The sequence below is a fragment of the Dermacentor silvarum genome, unplaced genomic scaffold (genome assembly GCF_013339745.2).
Source record: "Dermacentor silvarum isolate Dsil-2018 unplaced genomic scaffold, BIME_Dsil_1.4 Seq1084, whole genome shotgun sequence".
Taxonomy (NCBI): Eukaryota; Metazoa; Arthropoda; class Arachnida; order Ixodida; family Ixodidae; genus Dermacentor; species Dermacentor silvarum.
Window position 1 is genome coordinate 41,599 of NW_023605546.1, and position 13,866 is coordinate 55,464.

Genomic DNA, 13,866 nt, shown 5'->3' on the forward strand with positions numbered 1-13,866 from the left:
TTCTGCTCACATGAGTAGGTAACTGTTACAATAGGGCTGACTCCACACCACATTGCTTGCATTTGTTGGAAGCAATTTTTTTCTCGATATAAGTGTTCGTGTAGTATTTGAGCCCACTTAATTGTAAAATCACGACAGCAGAAGCTTTCCTTGTTTTTCTTTTACCAATTTGTTAGCATGGCAGCACATAGTATGCAGTTTATTCTATTATCGAGCCATGCTTTGTACTCATAGAGTATACGACAGCTCTGTTAGAGTTTGGAAAATGTAATGAAACATTTTAAGTTTGTCGCTTCATCTGTCAACTTAGAGCCTTCATTTGTCATAGTACTAATACATGGGTACAACACACAATATAGGCAAGATTTAAATTTAACAGAAATTTTCATGGTTCGATCGAATTATTCTGTGACATGTCGCCACTATACTGCAACTTTAGTGCCATTAAAATTTGTTTGGACATTCTTGTCCATGTGCTAAATTCTTTTAGACAACTTTTTTTCAAAGCCTGCAGGCACAACTTAAGCGAATGCGTAACCTTTATCTGCATGAGAGACAGGTCAGGACTTAGTGGCATTGTTCTTTGACAGAGTAAATGTTATGTAAGGAATTAGGTACCAGCAGTGAGTAGCACTTTGCAGCACTACTTAACAACACACACACGCTACTTAACCATTCCCAGGTCTAGTGGCAGCCATCAAGTGACATTTTTCCACTGATTCATGTAATCAATTATGGCATGCACCCTGCTTTAGGCACCTCTTTGAACTAGTGCATACAGCCTTCTGCTATCACGTAGCTGCAGTAATAGTATGAATTCATGGGTTCTTTGCCATCACATTTCAGTGCATATGGCATCACGTGTACTGATAACAAAGACCTCTAGAGAACAACACCTAACTTGATAACCTACACAGTGCACTTGGGCTTCATATATCATGTAAGCTGCACGCCTATTTGCGTTACTCTGCAAAGAGACATACAGTCAGCAACAGGGATGACTGCAGTTACCTGTGTCTTAAATTAATATTCACTTAATGTGCATGTCACTTCAACTGTCTTGCGCTGTGTTCTACACAAGTCGGCTTCTATATGTGATGCTGCTAGCTAACATCTGGTAATATTAATAATCCTTGTTTTCTCAGTGACAGCTGGCCTCCATGGGGCGGTTCAGACAGGGGAGTGTCATTGCTGGAGCACCTCCTGGCTATCCACAGAAAATGGAAGAAAAGATGGTAAATTCAAACTCCCACTGGTTCCCATTTCCATAAGTGTGTGTGTTCATCACCCTGAAGTTACTTAAATTTGAAAACAAAGCCACATAAAGTATACTGATGTCTCACGTAGTGCAATATTAAACATGAAAGTACACAAGCACGCAGCTTATAAACCTCAGATAATTTGTAGCAGATCAGTCACTGCAGAGGTCAGGATATGTATTGTCGTCGATGCTCGCTGACACAATAGAATTGCAGAAACTTGTTCATCATAAAAGCTGTTATACATTTAGGGTGTGAACATTTTGGTAATGGTTTGAGGTAATGCTAGACTGCATGAATATGCCACCCATAACGTAATGCCCTGACATAGGCCCTTAAAGGTAAAATAAATGACCATAATAAGCTTGGTAACAGATTTGTGCAACGAGCGAGTTGTGTAGCACGCACAAGGAAAAATACACGAGAAAGCACAAATAATACGCACACGTAGTGCTTCATTGTGCCTTCTCATATCTTTGTTCCCTGTTCGCGCTACAACTCGCTCATTTCAACATGAACAACCAACAAGCCTACATCGCCACTTAGGTTTGTGCAGTTTACTTCGAGTCATAATTAAAGTACCACACACTGTATTTTAAGAAGTTAAATAAGTTATATTTCCTCGTTTAATTGGCCAACACTGTAGTTAGGCCCTGGGTATATTTTGGTCATGTATGTATATATGTCAGTGCTACATTTATTAGAATATGTTTTAGAATGAGTTGAAGTCATAATTATAGAAATGAATTCTTGTGATCATGGGACATCACATTAGTGATTAAGCAACCAAATATTGGAGTCACTAGGACCCCCCTAATACAACCACATCATAACCATGTACCATGACAGATTGGTACAGCCGAGTATACCAGAGGTGATAAGAGACAGTCCAGATTATCACACAGCATGACGCTTGCCTCTAAAAATATGTGAAGGTAGGTTGAAGCATGTGCGCTGGCCCAGCATATAATAACCTAAAAAACAAGACTTAAAAAGCAGATGCTGCATCGATAATGACGACTCGGAAGGAGTACATAACAAATAATAAACAAAGCAAAACCAACCAAGTATGTTGGTTTTCTGAAGGTACTTCAGGTGTTTATTTGCCACGGCACTGCGTCCAGCAGCATCTGAGGCAAGAGAATTGGTCGAGCATTTAATGCGATCTTGTGCTTTTGGCTCGCTCGTTCACATGGGCACAAAACAAATCCATCTGCCTGCCTTGAGTGTCAGTGGCATATTCTTACCCTGATACCCTGAATCAAGTTTACCAATTCACAGTTTTTTGAACTTACTGCTGCTTCTCAAATTGTGTGCATTCATTGGTTTGCCTCAAAACTGCAACGCCAGTGCTCTTTTTGAAACCATATTGACCCGTTTGACAAGTTTGGTGATAGATCTGACGCCAATTTGTCTTCCATAGTGATGGCATTGTTTTGAATGCCAAGTTGTTGCAGGAGGCCCTTCAGCTACTTACGCAGAACAGCATGTCTAGGATGGCAGTGTCAGTGTTATAATTGCTTGCAATGTTAGTGCTGTCTACAGTACGTACACGGACATTCAACATGAGCAAAGGTGAGCCCTCATTTATTCCACGTAAAGAACGTTGACAACGTACCACCGGTGTATTCTATACTGCTGCTACAGATGTCAATGGGGACGTGGTCATTGTTTGCACTGTGTGGTGGAGTCCGGTTCAATACTGCTTTATTTGAAGCAGCATAGCTCACGCGCACGAATTAGCGTGTTGTGTGTGCAGTAAAATCTCGCGGAGACACGGAGTGCTCGTTGCTTGCAGTAATCAAAATAGTTCGCCATTGTCGCGTTGACCTCGCCGTATCCGTGCACGCGGTCACGAGCGGAGCGGGTCCGCGGGAAACTCGCTTGTACGGTACAGCAAGCGGTGAGCTTTGTAGGCGACGCGATGCACACAACCAGCAAGGGTTCGGTTCCACGCTGCAACAGGCACCACGTTGCAATGAAACGGTGTGCCGATTTTGTTGTTCTACCGAGTCTGTTGTCAGCCCGTGTCGACACGGGAAAAGTACGTTATATACGCCCGATTTTGACAAATTGCCGCTAATTCCGTCCGCTGTAGCGCGGTCTGTTAAAAGCATGCTTTGCGGCATTATTAATATAGGTAGACCAACCTAAGGTTGATATATCGACCGTTATATGTGCAAGTCTGTTGTTCGCGGCTCCGTTGTAACGAGCGTAGACTGTATATAGTTAAGAAAATGAATGGGTACACTTACAATATTGCATATTTACTGCTTTAACGTCTCATTGCGCGGCTTTCGTTGCATAAAAAAACTTATGCTCCGGACTTGAAAAACATTGTCTTGAACTATATATATATATATATATATATATATATATATATATATTTGTAAGAATGGACTGTTCCTGACAAATTTTCGTCTTCCTCACAGGGCGGAGTACAAAATTCAGCGCATCGGCGCTGAATGAAGTGGATGGCAACAATGATGCGATCGGCTGTTGGTGTAGGCCAGGTGTAAAGGACACGGAACCTTTTTGCATCATTTGCAGTGTGACAATTTCCTGCGCACAGCATGGCACTGCTTCTGTTCAACGCCATGCAGGCATGAAAAAGCATCTGGAGGCAGGGGCAAAGCTGAGAGACTCAAGTGGTGTGCTACTAGTGCCCAAGAGTGTGCAAGCCACGATAGATTTTTCACAGGGGATGCCTCGTGCCGCGTTGCAAGATCAGTGTGTGAGGCTGAGGCTTTATTTGCAATGTTTGTTGTTTCAAAAGGCCATTCCGTATAGCTGGGGCGACACTGCAACAGACATGTACAAGAAAATGTTTCCTGATAGTGGTGTAGCCAAAAATTTTAACTGTGGAAGGGCCAAGTTTTCTTACGTCATATCCGACGGTCTGGGGCCTTACTTCAAATCAAAGCTTGTGACAGAGTTGTGTCGGCCAACTGTTTTTTTCTCCTTTATGATTGACGAAACTCCAAAGCCGGAGCAGCACGTCCAGCAGTTGGATTTGCTGGTGAGATATTTCTCTAAGAGTAGGCAGCATATAGTTGTTGAACACTTGAATTCTTTTAACCTTGGCCGGGCCACTGGAGATATTATAGTGGAGTGCCGAGAGGATGCCCTCGCTGAGCTTCCAAGACAAGGCCTACTTTGTGTCTTTAGCGATGGCCCTAATGTCATGAAGAATGTGAAATCAAAGCTCAAACAAAAGATCAACCCAAATCTGGTCGACGTTGGGGAGTGCACTCTGCACCACGCATTTTCAAACGGGCTGGACTCGTTTTGCAGCGATGTGGAACCGCTTGTGAGAGATGTTTACTACCATTTCAAGCATTCCTTTGTGCGTGCCGAGGGCCTAAAAGAACAACAGCAAGAGGTCTTGGCCATAAAGCCTCATGTTTTTCTCTGACATGTATCAATCCGCTGGCTGACATCACAAGACTCACTAGCCCGCGTGCAACAAACATCACTGCCTTGCAGTCTTTCTTTTTGGAGAAGAACATTGTTGCGTGGCAACAAGATGCCCAGACTCGGCACAGCAAACTTGCTGCAGCTTTTAGAAAGATGACCCTTTACGCAAAAGTGTTGTTTTTAAGCAATGCTGCTGAGCTTTTCACTGGGTTTCAGCACTTGTTCCAAAGGCAGGAGCCACTTGTGCACATCCTTCATAATGAATGAGATTCTGCCACTGGTGCGATGAGTCTTGAGTCGTGTCCTACACAATGAAACGTTTTGTGGCAAGAGTGCTGAAGAAGTGACGAAACTCAATTTGGATGATGGAGCACTGTGGAAGGCACGGCCGCAAATCCGCTTGGATACTGAGAAAGCAATGGAAGTTGGGACCCTGCGGAAAAAAAGATGTTTCGCCTTGCAGCTCGCGCATTCTACCTCGCCTGTGCGAAGGTACTGCTTCGAAAGCTGGCTCTCACAAACAAAGTAATCATGAATGCAAGCTTTCCGGCCCTACAATATGAGAATGTTGAACAGGAGGTGCAGTCCTTGCGGTATATTGCAGGGCAATTGCAGCCTCAGGTCATAGGTGACGATCAGGTGTCATCGATGATTGATGAATGGTACATGTTTAAGTGTGATGCTGACAGAGGCGCCTCGTACTTTGAAGGGAAGGTCGATCATTACTGGGCAAGGATATTTTGCCTGCCGACAATAACAGGTGCCTCGAGATACCCTTTGCTCTCTAAGCTGATAAAGGCGCTTCTCTCTCTACCCCACGGAAACGCTGACTTAGAACGGGGCTTCAGTAAGAAAAAGCATCTTGTCGATGGCCGGAGCTCGCTGAGCATTTCTAGCATTAATGGAATCTGCCATGTGAAAAGTTATCTTCAGTGCTATGATGGTGACGCGACCAAGGTGCCTCTCAACCTGACCTTCTGAAGAGTGTAAAGCAACCTCGTGCAAAGTATGCACAGCGGATGAGTGCTGAATGCACAAACAAGCGGAAGGCAGCAGAAGAGCCTGCCTCGGAGCAGCCTCCTCATGAAGCTGAAAAAAAAAGCATTAGAGGACCAAGTGGCAGCCAGCAAGGCATTGCTTACTAGTGCAGAAGAAATAATCAGCTTGGGTGTCAAGCAAAAGAACATCAACAAAGTAGCAAGTGGCCATGTGCTCCTAACAAAAGGAAATGCAAGACTTGAGCAGGACTTGATGAGCACTAAAAAAAATGAAGACGACAAAGCGTTGATATCATGTCAATCACATCAAGCTGGTAGTTAGCTTCTAGTCAAATTGTATTCTAGTCTATAGTAGTTGTATTTGTGTTCAGTGCAGCTATAGATGCTGCTCAGGTACAAGAGCTATTTTGTATAGTTACTTTTGGGATAGTCATGCGATAAGCTGGTGGGTGATCAAATGATACTCATAGATAACAGCACTATGGAGTACAAATAAAAATATTGTTTGCAATTTATATGCCATTCTTTGTTTTGTCTTCTTTTGCTTGGTCCTGTAGATACTTTCATTTGGACGAACATTGGTGCAAATTCAACATGCACCACGTCTTTAAGCTTTCTGCAGAATTCATTGGTCACTTTCAGGACGTCCGCTGAAGCTAAAGCATGATTGTACTGACGTCATTTGCACATCTTTGTTTTCTGTTGCAAAAGTAAACATTATTTGTAAAACTGCTCCCAATTTACGAATCCGGGTACGGCGGAACCAACAGTGGCATGTGGCTGACCACGCATCTGTTTTGCATTGTACAGGTCGTTTTGCTTGGCATCTCTGAATCGACAGACCACGGCGTGCAAGCATGTGGCCAGCGGCGATTCGACATCGATGGCTTGCAGTTTTTCACCGCAGTGGAACATTTATCAGCCTACTTATCCTCTGACGACACCGTGCTCATGGCGCCCCCAACCGGCTACAATGGCGTGACGTCATCGGCAAGCTGCAATATATACAGGAAGCCGCACAACTTCGTCTTTTGTGGGTACGGCGGAACCAACAGTGGCATGTGGCTGACCACGCATCTGTTTTGCATTGGACAGGTTGGTGCTTTTACGGTTACTACCGTTTCAATCCGTAGTGATGTTCGTGGTATTGTGGTTCTGCCGTGCCCCCAACAGTGCCTTGGTATCATGTAAGACTGTTTTCTTGTCTGTAAACTGCCAATTTGTGGTGACGTAGAAGAGAATCAAGGCCCTACGCAAAAGGAGATGTTCGAGGAATTGCTGGAAGGCCAAAGGGCCATCACTAAAGAATTAACAGAAATTAAAGCTTTGGTCACTAACAACGTAAAACAGATTAATGACCTTCAGAATACGATTGAGATTAGGAGTACGTTAATTTCATCGCCTGCTAGTCAAGATGAGCAGGTTCAGACCGCTCTTAAGACATTTGAACATGTCGTAAAGTTTCAAGCAATGAAACTCACTGACCTAGAAGACAAAAATAGAAGGTCAAACCTAATTATACACGGATTGCCTGAAAGTCCTGAGGAAACAGAAGCTGATCTGAAGGAAAATGTTGTTTCTGGCATTGTTAACGATACACTGAGCGTGAGCTGCGGGTCGATAGGACGCATTCATAGACTCGGTAGCCAGCGCGGTAAACGACCTGTAATTGTTTATCTGCAAGATTTCAATGAAAAAAAGGAAATATTCAATAATGTGAGGAAACTGAAGGGATCTTCTATATTTACTCAGAATGATTATTCGCAGGCTACGTTAAAAAAACGAAAGCTACTCTGGGAAAGTGCTAAGGATGAAAAATCTCAGGGCAAAAAGGTAACATTGCTCCATGATAGGCTTAAAGTGGATGGTGAAATCTTGTGGGACGAGACTAGCGGTAAACGTGTGAAAACGGCAAAACAAGGTAAAGGGTCGCAAACAGGAAATCAACGTAGCCAATCTCAAGCATGACACGGATGCTCGGTATCAAATAGGCAGTTGCGCATGATCAACATAAACGCGCGTAGTATACGCAATAAAATTGATTCATTAGAAATTGCTTTAGTTCAACATGATCCACATATCACAGTCATTACCGAGACGTGGCTCCGCGATAAGATAGATGAAGACATTTTCCCTGTTGAGTACAAAGTATATCGTAAAGATAGAGCTTCAAGAGGAGGAGGTGTTGCTGTACTTATTAAAAACAACGTTGAATCTTCCTTATTGGGCGATATTACTGATAGTGAAGGCTTATGTATCAAGCTCTCATGCTGGGGTCATCAATTTATTTTGTACGCGTTATACAGGCCCCCTGATCTAGCTCCAGATTACTTCAGAAAATTAGAAGATCATATGTCGCAACATTTGAAATCTAAAATCTTAATCGTTGGTGATTAACCTACCCGGTGTTGACTGGGACGGAGTACAGGCCCTTGAAAGTTATGACACGTTAACGTTGTTTCTAACATCATGCTAGCACACAACCTAATGCAAGTTGTTCGTGAGCCAACCCGAGAACAGAGAACATGTAAATCGGTTTTATATTTATTGTTTCTTCCGGAAATTTTTTTCTAATTTTAAGGTCTCTGTAGAGCAGGGACTGTCAGACCATCATCTTGTTAGTGTTTCCTTGTCGCTTAACTCTCACAGTAAACAAACGAAATCATTCTTCTTAATTAGGGATTATTCACGCGCTGATGACGCAAGTATTTTAGAATACATGGATCGTTGCCTATTTGATTTAAATGACAATGATATCGACGTTCTTTGGTGTCAATTTAGAGATAAGTGCCTTCGTTGTTTAGATACATTTGTGGCCAATAAACGAAAAAGAATTCATAAGCAGACGCCCTGGATGACGCGTAACCTCATTCAACTGAAACGCAAGCTTAAGTGATTAAAAAGGCGACATGCGCAGTCACCTTCAGTGATTGCACTGCACGAGCAGGTAGCGCATGCTCTGCGAGCATCTAAAGATAATTATTTTCAAACGTTATTGCCAAACTTCAGAAAACATGACCCAACAAAGTTCTGGACTTTCATAAGTGAGCAAAAGAAACCTGTCACACAGGTTACATTTAATGATCAGATGATTTCAGACTCAAGAAAAATTGCGCAACATTTTAACACATATTTTCATAGTGTGTTCTCACAAGCTATCATGTGCCAATCCACGACTTCTGCTTCAACATATGACGTATCATTTATTTCCTATCCGGGTGTATTATCGCTGTTGTTAAATCTGAATGTCAAGAAGTCGTCTGGTTGTGATAATATTCCTAACAAATTTCTCAAGCGATATGCTGAAACTGTCGCGAAATTTCTTGTTATATTATTCAGTACGTCGCTGACAACTGGTAAATTACCCGATGACTGGAAGACAGCCCGAAGCGTTCCTGTGTTTAAGAAAGGAGACCGTCTTCTGGTACAAAATTATCGTCCTATTTCCATAATATCGTCCTGTTGTAAATTAATTGAACACATTATTGCTAAACAAATTAATCAGTTTCTCGAGAAAAACTCAACTTTAACGCCTAACCAACATGGTTTCAGAAAAGGATGCTCAACAGTAAGCCAGCTAATTACGGTGATTCACTCACTAGCCTCTGCTCTTGACACGAACGGACAAGTAGACATGATTCTTCTAGATTTTAGCAAAGCATTCGACCGTGTACCTGATGATTTACTCGTAACAAAATTAAGAAATACAATGCTTCCACCGATCTTTATACATTGGATTACCGATTACTTGAGAAATCGTAAACAGTATGTCGTGATCGATGGGCAACAGTCGGACTGTCTACCGGTGACATCGGGAGTACCGCAAGGTAGTGTACTCGGACCGTTACTTTTCCTTTTGTGAATTAATGATCTTGTAAATGCAGTTGACTCCAGCACTAAACATCAGACTATTTGCTGACGATTGTGTTTTGTTCAGAGGAATAACTTCCCATAACGATCAACTTCAACTTAACAACAACTTAAAGAACATTTCAGATTGGTGCAACATGTGGGGAATGCTCCTGAATATGGAAAAAAGTGTCGTCTTACGAATTACACGCAGAAAGAACCCACTAAAGCACACTTATAAACTAGGTTCGTCAGTCCTACAAGAAGTTACTAACTACAAATACTTGGGAGTCACCATTACTAAGAATTTCACATGGAACACTCATATTGACAACGTATGTGCATCAGCCTTTCGTAAACTATGTCTACTCCGACACCAATTAAGAAACGCCCCGGCTAGTGTAAAACTTTTGTGCTACATATCCTTTATTCGGCCCATAATTGAGTATGCATGCGTCGTCCGGGATCCCTTTACTGAAGTAAACATTAACAAACGCGAAAGAATACAGAAAAAAGCAGTGCGATTTATTTTTCCCAAATTTTCGCAGTTTGATTCTCCCACGGAACTTACGTTAACAAATCATATATAGTTACTAGCATTGCGAAGGAAAAAATTGCGCCTTGGCTTTCTTGCGGCACCTATTAGCAATAAATTGAGCCATCAATATATATTAAACCTTTAACAACTAGACACACCCGGCACCACCAACCTCACACTTTAAATCCATATTTTGCACGAATTGAGGTGTTCAAATACTCCTTTTTCCACGAACTATTAATGACTGGAACTTGATGCCGTCCCAAATTGTACCTACTACTGATTAACATGTGCTCTTTTTCTTTTTCTTGTGTTTATTCAAACGCTTATGTACACACCCTGCTTGGACCTGTGCAAGGTCTGCAGTATTGTATAAATAAAATAAATAAAAAAATTTGGATTTAGTGCTCCAAAACAGAGCTTTTTCCTGTAACCTGCTCCAAATTTAGATTTTCCTGCTCCAAAAGCAAGATTTTCCTACTCCAAATCCTACTTTGGCTGTTGCACCCCTGCTCCCGTCAAACACTGTAGTGTCTTCTCCAACTATCTGCGGCAGCGATAGATTTCCCTCAGAAGTGAAATGAAGGTACTTAAGGTAAGCATGTTTAATTTACCCTAAGACTAGTTTTTGTGGTCATTTCCTTGCCACAACTGCGCAGAAATGGCAAAAATAAGTCGCGCACAAAATGTGTACACCGTGACCAAAGAGAGTGTCAAAATGAGCTTAAGAGTGCAACGAGTTGTTTACAGGAAAGGCAGATCTCATCCTACTGCGCAGAAATGGCAAAAATAAGTCGCGCACAAAATGTGCACACCGTGACTAAAGAGAGTGTCAAAATGAGCTTAAGAGTGCAAGGAGTTGCTTACAGGAAAGGCAGATGACTCATCCTGAGCCAGTGTGCTTTCTCACCTGCTTTTCTGCTCACATGAGTAGGTAACTGTTTTAATAGGGCTGACTCCACACCACATTGCTTGCATTTGTTGGAAGCAATTTTTTTCTCGATATTAGTGTTCGTGTAGTATTTGAGCCCACTTAATTGTAAAATCACGACAGCAGAAGCTTTCCTTGTTTTTCTTTTACCAATTTGTTAGCATGGCAGCACATAGTGTGCCGTTTATTCTATTATCGAGCCATGCTTTGTACTCATAGAGTATACAACAGCTCTGTTAGAGTTTGGAAAATGTAATGAAACATTTTAAGTTTGTCGCTTCATCGTCAACTTAGAGCCTTCATTTGTCATAGTACTAATACATGGATACAACACACAATATAGGCAAGATTTAAATTTAACAGAAATTTTCATGGTTCGATCGAATTATTCTGTGACATGTCGCCACTATACTGCAACTTTAGTGCCATTAAAATTTGTTTGGACATTCTTGTCCATGTGCTAAATTCTTTTAGACAACTTTTTTTCAAAGCCTGCAGGCACAACTTAAGCGAATGCGTAACCTTCATCTGCATGAGAGACAGGTCAGGACTTAGTGGCATTGTTCTTTGACAGAGTGAATGTTATGTAAGGAATTAGGTACCAGCAGTGAGTAGCACTTTGCAGCACTACTTAACAACACACACACGCTACTTAACCATTCCCAGGTCTAGTGGCAGCCATCAAGTGACATTTTTCCACTGATTCATGTAATCAATTATGGCATGCACCCTGCTTTAGGCACCTCTTTGAACTAGTGCATACAGCCTTCTGCTATCACGTAGCTGCAGTAATAGTATAAATTCATGGGTTCTTTGCCATCACATTTCAGTGCATATGGCATCACGTGTACTGATAACAAAGACCTCTAGAGAACAACACCTAACTTGATAACCTACACAGTGCACTTGAGCTTCACATATCATGTAAGCTGCACGCCTATTTGCGTTACTCTGCAAAGAGACATACAGTCAGCAACAGGGATGACTGCAGTTACCTGTGTCTTAAATTAATATTCACTTAATGTGCATGTCACTTCAACTGTCTTGCGCTGTGTTCTACACAAGTCGGCTTCTATATGTGATGCTGCTAGCTAACATCTGGTAATATTAATAATCCTTGTTTTCTCAGTGACAGCTGGCCTCCTTGGGGCGGTTAAGACAGGGGAGTGTCATTGCTGGAGCACCTCCTGGCTATCCACAGAAAATGGAAGAAAAGATGGTAAATTCAAACTCCCACTGGTTCCCATTTCCATAAGTGTGTGTGTTCATCACCCTGAAGTTACTTAAATTTGAAAACGACGCCACATAAAATATACTGATGTCTCACGTAGTGCAATATTAAACATGAAAGTACACAAGCACGCAGCTTATAAACCTCAGATAATTTGTAGCAGATCAGTCACTGCAGAGGTCAGGATATGTATTGTCGTCGATGCTCGCTGACACAATAGAATTACAGAAACTTGTTCATCATAAAAGCTGTTATACATTTAGGGTGTGAACATTTTGGTAATGGTTTGAGGTAATGCTAGACTGCATGAATATGCTACCCATAACGTAATGCCCTGACATAGGCCCTTAAAGGTAAAATAAATGACCATAATAAGCTTGGTAACAGATTTGTACAACGAGCGAGTTGTGTAGCACGCACAAGGAAAAATACACGAGAAAGCACAAATAATACACACACGTAGTGCTTCATTGTGCCTTCTCATATCTTTGTTCCCTGTTCGCGCTACAACTCGCTCATTTCAACATGAACAACCAACAAGCCTACATCGCCACTTAGGTTTGTGCAGTTTACTTCGAGTCATAATTAAAGTACCACACACTGTATTTTAAGAAGTGAAATAAGTTATATTTCCTCGTTTAATTGGCCAACACTGTAGTTAGGCCCTGGGTATATTTTGGTCATGTATGTATATATGTCAGTGCTACATTTATTAGAATATGTTTTAGAATGAGTTGAAGTCATAATTATAGAAATGAATTCTTGTGATCATGGGACATCACATTAGTGATTAAGCAACCAAATATTGGAGTCACTAGGACCCTCCTAATACAACCACATCATAACCATGTACAATGACAGATTGGTACAGCCGAGTATACCTGAGGTGATAAGAGACAGTCCAGATTATCACACAGCATGACGCTTGCCTCTAAAAATATGTGAAGGTAGGTTGAAGCATGTGCGCTGGCCCAGCATATAATAACCTAAAAAACAAGACTTAAAAAGCAGATGCTGCATCGATAATGACGACTCGGAAGGAGTACATAACAAATAAAAAACAAAGCAAAACCAACCAAGTATGTTGGTTTTCTGAAGGTACTTCAGGTGTTTATTTGCCACGGCACTGCGTCCAGCAGCATCTGAGGCAAGAGAATTGGTCGAGCATTTAATGCGATCTTGTGCTTCTGGCTCGCTCGTTCACATGGGCACAAAACAAATCCATCTGCCTGCCTTGAGTGTCAGTGGCATATTCTTACCCTGATACCCTGAATCAAGTTTACCAATTCACAGTTTTTTGAACTTACTGCTGCTTCTCAAGTTGTGCGCATTCATTGGTTTGCCTCAAAACTGCAACGCCAGTGCTCTTTTTGAAACCATATTGACCCGTTTGACAAGTTTGGTGATAGATCTGACGCCAATTTGTCTTCCATAGTGATGGCATTGTTTCGAATGCCAAGTTGAATGCCAAGTTGTTGCAGGAGGCCCTTCAGCTACTTACGCAGAACAGTATGTCTAGGATGGCAGTGTCAGTGTTATAATTGCTTGCAATGTTAGTCCTGTCTACAGTACGTACACGGACATTCGACATGAGCAAAGGTGAGCCCTCATTTATTCCACGAAAGAACGTTGACAACGTACCA